Here is a 6,000-nt window from a genome sequence, read left to right as displayed (position 1 = left end):
TCATTATTCTAAGAGAAGAGGAGGGATAACTAACCCAAATCAAATAAGGTGTTCTGGGAAAGATGCTCCTAATATTGAAAAAGGACAACATAGCACAATGTGATGATATATAGATACAAGGCAATTCTGGCAAATAAAACAAGTGAATAAAAGGCACAAAAGCATAAAACGAGACAAAGAGTGACAGAAATTATAGGCAGTTGATTGTTGCAGTACAGAGATTAAGATAGGCAGTGTTAAAAGATGAAACTGAAAGGTACTGAGAATTATGCACAAAGAATTAACGTAACTTTGGCCATTAGGAGATTCCTGGTATTGCCAGAAGAGGAAAGTTAAAGCCAAACTGGCAGGATTATGAATGAACACTCATCATGAATACAGTTGGTTTTATGACTTATATTATGTGTGTGTATGTGTGTATAATCTAAATGTACAACTTTCTATAAAATAAGAGTAGAAAAACATATAATAGCATTTAAAAAAAGACAGTTTCATGGAGAAACCTACCAAGTATTTAAGAAACAGATAATTCCAGTAATTTTTAAGTTTTTAAAGAGTATTTAAAAAGAAGGAAAACATCCATTTTTTTAAACAGATATTACAGTGATTATAAATCCTGCCAGGATTGCATTATAAAAAATCAGATCAGACATAGTGTGTATGGTAGGTGTCCCAAAATGATTTTTGAATGAGTTAAAATATCAACTTCAAGAAGGCTGAAATGAGATAACATAGTTAACTTCAAGCATTTGAAGGGTTTCCACATGGAAGACACTTGTTCTCTTTACTTCACTAAGTAGTATTAGGATCATTAATGGCTGGAGTTGTTCAGATTTAAACAAATAACTCATGAAGCACTGAACTTTCCTTGTTTATTTTTGTAGCACTAGGGATGGAACCCAGGACCTTGAGCATGCTAGGCAAGTAATCTTTTACAGAGCTATATGCCCAGCCCCTTCTTGCTCTATAATAATTTAAAGCAGAATATGAACATATTGTAGGATGCTATAAAATATCGTGGAATTGAGTTTTCAAATGATTTTTAGGCTGTGATCCTTACAGGATTTTATTATGGTTTGATCTCCATTGTCCTTCAAAAGTGTCATATACTGAAGGCTTGGTCCCAGCTGCTGGCACTACTTCCAGGAGGTGGACCCTGTAGGAGGTAGGGCCTAGTTGAAGGAAGTGAAGTCATTGGGTTTGTGCCCTTGAAGGTTATACTTTTACCCAACTCCAACCCTTCCCTTTCTGTCTCTTTCCTGGCAGCCATGAAGTGAGCAGTTTGGTTCTACTACATTCTCTTTGCCAGGATATTCTGTCTTGCCACAAGCCCCGAACAACAGATCCAAGCCACCATGGGCTGAAACCAAGCTGAAACAAATCTTTCCTCCTTTTAAGGTGATTTTCTCAGAAAATCTGATTATTATAGATTCTAAAGAGTCACTTCAGAACTAGGAGAGGGGTGAAGGTAAAGGAATAGAAAAGCTAATCAAATAAAATTTTAATCCCCTATATTTCCTCTGGAATAATAGTTTTGACATTCTAGGATATCTGCTACAATATAGCATCAATAAAGAGTCAAGCGGTATTGCGCTGGCCTAGTATGCACGGGGCATTGGGTTCGATCCTCAGCACCACATACAAATAAAATAAAGATGTTGTGTTCACCAAAAACTAAAAAATAAATATTAAAAATTTCTCTCTGTCTCTCGCTCTTTCTCTCTTTCTCTAAAAAAATTAAAATGAGTCTTTCACATTCAGATTTGATGAGGACATATGTAGCATGTGTGCTTGCACTCTCTCACACTCTCTCCTCCACTCTCTCTCAACCTGTGCACACACACATTCACACATTGCTTGCTTCAACCTTGGGAAGTAACAGCTGTGTCTCAGCTCCACACCTCCCATGGTGGTGCGACTCCCAGCCCCTGAGGGGAGAAAAGGGTGTGACTGCAGGGTGGCACACCTGTCCCAGAAATACTGTGAGACTCCAAGCCTAGAGGGCAGAGGCAGAAGCAACAGGGCTGGATCAGAGTCCCTGAGCCTTCCCATTGTCCAAGTCCACTCTGGCCTGGAGGATACTGGAGGTTGGCAGCTGCCAGGTGCAGGGGATGTGTCAGAATTGATTTGGAGGAGACTGGAGGGGCCTAGAAGGACACTGCTCAGCCCCAGGAGGAGTTTTCTCTTATTCTGTGTCCTTGCCCTTGTCTGGGACCATTCTCATTGGACTGCACCAGGACCACAATGTGCATGCCCTGGTGGGAAAGGGAGGTGAGGCCAGAAAAGCATCCCAGGTGTGAGGGAGTGGCACATGGGTTAAAATCCTAGTGCAGGCTATCAAAGGCTCAGGGTCCTTCATTTCTTTGGGCTCTAGGATTTAGTGCTGTCCCTGCCAAGTACCCAGGCTGTGCCAGTAGGGCAGAGAATTGCCACAGCCATCTCCAACAGAATATTCTTGGGTTTCCATGCCTGTGGGGCTCCTCCACTTCCAGCGACTATGAGATCAGATGAGATTTGGGGGAGAAATATTGCCTTAAACTAAGTCAAACTGCAAATGTGTTTCATTTTAAGGAAATGGGAAGGAAGAAGCAGGGCTGCTGCCAGGGGCCTCTGTGCTGGAGCCATGTGAAAGAGCAGAGGCAGCATCCATCTGGATTCACAGGTGCAGGGTGAGGGTCTATGCAGATACTTTGTGTCCTAGGGGAGGTGGCAGAAGTATCTTCAGGGCAGCTTGGGGCTGGCTGGATAAACCGAGGCCAGTCTGGGAGGCCAGGAGCCCATCTTCTGGCATCACCCTGCACAGCTCTATTGGGCAGATATCCTTTTGGAATCCTTGAAGCTGTCTTAGGACAGGACATCTGCTGATGAGGGTTTGTATGTCTTTATTCCATGTTTCCCCCTGTGAGTGGCCTCCTGTGCTTGAATGTCAGCTTCCAAACACTGGGGGTCACTGGAATATGGGGACTTCCTGGCTGCTGGGCCGGTGACCCATTGTAGAGCAGAGGGTATATCACTACCTTGGGATGCTCAGGCCTTCTTTCTGCACATGGAGCCTGGGTTGGACCACCAGGAGGGGATCCTACAACCACCTCTATCCCCTACCTCCCACAGAGGGAGCTGCCAGGCCTCTCACAGTCTCCCTGGTTGGGATTCAGGAGTGGGCCACCTGTTAAGTTTTGAGGCTGTGGAGGTAGGCAGCAGGTGTCCTCCATAGTTAGGGACTCTGTTCCATGCTTTCGTAAGGAGGGCCTGATTCAGCTGCATGTCCTCTGTGGGCTCCTGGGCCCTCTTTGGGGATGGATGTTATGCAACAGTAAAAGCCAGTTTCCCAAGTGGAGAAGAGCCAAGATGAGGTTTTGAATTTCTGCTAAAGAGGAGAAGCTGATTGCTTCTCCTGGACAGTTGCAGGTGACAGGTCATTGAGTAATATGTATCCCCCTACATATTTGGGGATAGGCCCTTTGTCCCTAAGGTAATGCTGAGGTGGGTGAAGCTGTCCTAGTGCAGCAGACACGGTCAGGATAACCAATACATCTTATGTTGGACACTATTGGGTGGAGGAGCCATAATTCCAAGCTTGGAATGTTCCTGCTTTGGTTTATGAAACAGTTGGCAAGGCCACCTGGCACACATTGACTCTTATCCTGGATCCTGCAGAAGTTGCTGTGTGTAACATGGAGTCATTTTGAGTAACCCATGGTAGACTGGATCTTGGCTAGTCACCACCTATGGCAAGTGACAGAACTGCCACCTACATAGAGGGGACAAGTCAAGTCTGGTGTCCCTGTCTATCACTCCCCACAGCATGCAGTGAGGTTTGAGGGGGTACCACAACCTGGAAGGACTTCAGGGTTTCAAGGTACACAAGGACAGTCGAGGACAGCTCCTGGCAGCTCTCACAGAATCTGAGGAAAGTCACTCTAGAACTGAGGCTACCTTTGGCCGAACCCTTGCTGTCTATGAGAAGCTGACCATGGAGCTTGCTGGCTGTGAGGAGCTGACCATGGAGCTTGCTGGCCTAAGGTAGGGTTAGCAGGTAGAAGCTGGCAGATCATTATCCCTCCAGAAAGGCAGTAGGCAGTGACCTCTGTGCTTTGGGTCTAGGCACACATTGTTCCTGAAGCAGTTGAATAAAGAAGGAAATGGAAAACTATGCAAAGGCCAGGGCCTGAGGCAGCTGGTTGGTTGCCCCAAGCTGATGTGGCACAGCCAGCCCCCAGCCTGTGGTTTTGGAGTGCATTTGGACTATGGGGCATCGCACACATGCTGGCCAAGCTCCAAGTGGCCTCATGGGTTAAGTGAAGTTGCTAACGATCTAGGTTTGCACATGAGTTTTCCAGAAAGGTTATAAGTGCTAAGTCATGTTTTAAATGCAAATTGGGTTGAGCATTTTAAATACTCTCATCCAGACACTGAAGTGGCATGCTTATAATTTAGCATTCCAGGGGTAGACCAACCTGCCATTCTTGGGGGAATCACCATTGCCTGTTGAGAAGGAGCAGGCCTCCATCACTCCTGTGGCCATGCTCAGCAGCCTGATGTTTCTTTGGCCCTGTACCATGTTGATTTCACACTCTGGGCACAGCCAGGCTGATGGTGTCTGGAGAAGACAGCCAATGAAAGATAGAAAACCAACATTGTGTCTGTCTTTGGACAATGTGTCAATGAGACTCTGGCTGTTTGTTTATGTGACACAGTTCTCATGTGATTTATTTCTTTTCTCCTTTCTTTGTGACACACCTCAGAACTTGGGCAAAATTGCTGGGCCTTATTAGGACCCCAGAAAAGTGTTTTGACTGGACGTCAAGGTTTCCTGATGAGTGATTTCTCTCTCCCATCTCTCTGGGTTGCTGTAGGTCCTTCTCACTCCCCCTACCATGTGTCTGCATCTCTTTGACTACACAGAGCCAGGGAATTTCTCTGACATCAGCTGGCCATGCAACAGCAGCCACTGCATCCTGATCGACACAGTGCAGTGCCCCACAATGCCCCACAAAGCAACCTGCTCTACACACTTTCCTTCATTTACATTTTCATCATCGTTATTGGCATGATTGCCAACTCTGTGGTGGTCTGGGTGAACATCCAGGCCAAGACCACAGGCTATGACACCCACTGCTACATCTTAAACCTTGCCATCACGGACTTGTGGGTGGTCATCACCATCCCCGTCTGGGTGGTCAGCCTGGTGCAGGACAACCAGTGGCACATGGGCGAGCTTACCTGCAAGGTCACGCACTTCATCTTCTCTGTCAACCTCTTTGGCAGCATCTTCTTCCTCACGTGCATGAGCATCGACCACTAACTCTCCATCACCTACTTCACCAGCACCTCCAGCCACAGGAAGAAGATGGTGCACCACATTGTGTGTGTTCTGGTGTGGCTGCTGGCCTTGAGCATGTCTCTGCCTGACACCAACTACCTGAAGACCATGGTGTCTGCTTCCAACAACGAGACCTTCTGCTGGTCGTTTTACCCTGATCACAGCATCAAGGAGTGGCTGATTGGCATGGAGCTTGTCTCTATTGTCTTGGGCTTCATTGTCCCCTTCTCCATCATCACTGTCTTCTACTTCCTGCTCTCCAGGGCCATCTCAGCCTCTGGTGATCAGGAGAATCATAGTATCTGGAAGATCATCTTTTCCTATGTGGTGGTCTTCCTTGTGTGCTGGCTCCCCTACCATGTGGCAGTGCTGCTGGACATCTTCTCCATCCTGTACTACCTCCCCTTTACCTGCCAGCCGGAGAACATGCTCTTCACAGCACTACATGTCACACAGTGCCTGTCCCTGGTGCACTGCTGCGCCAATCCTGTGCTCTACAGCTTCATCAACTACAAGTACAGGTACAAGCTGATGAAGGCCTTCACCTTACAGTATTCTGCCCAAACAGACCTCACCCAGATCACCAACACCTCCAGAATGTCAGAGACAGAGTACTTGGTGCTGGAGCAAAACTCCAAATGACCGGCTGTGCAGAGGCCACGTCATGGAGCTTGTGA

The 6,000-nt window shown here is 46.7% G+C and overlaps 1 pseudogene across 1 annotated transcript; it reads left to right on the top strand.

Moving 5' to 3' along the window:
• The first annotated feature begins 4,877 nt into the window (after positions 1-4,877).
• Positions 4,878-5,965, top strand: LOC308634859 (atypical chemokine receptor 3-like; annotated as a pseudogene). The gene has a single exon. The product of its transcript is annotated as an atypical chemokine receptor 3-like (transcript).
• The last annotated feature ends 35 nt before the right edge of the window (positions 5,966-6,000 follow it).

This window comes from Spermophilus citellus (assembly GCF_964194105.1).
Source record: "Spermophilus citellus genome assembly, chromosome: 16".
NCBI lineage: Eukaryota > Metazoa > Chordata > Mammalia > Rodentia > Sciuridae > Spermophilus > Spermophilus citellus.
This window is presented reverse-complemented; position numbering and strand designations above follow the sequence as displayed.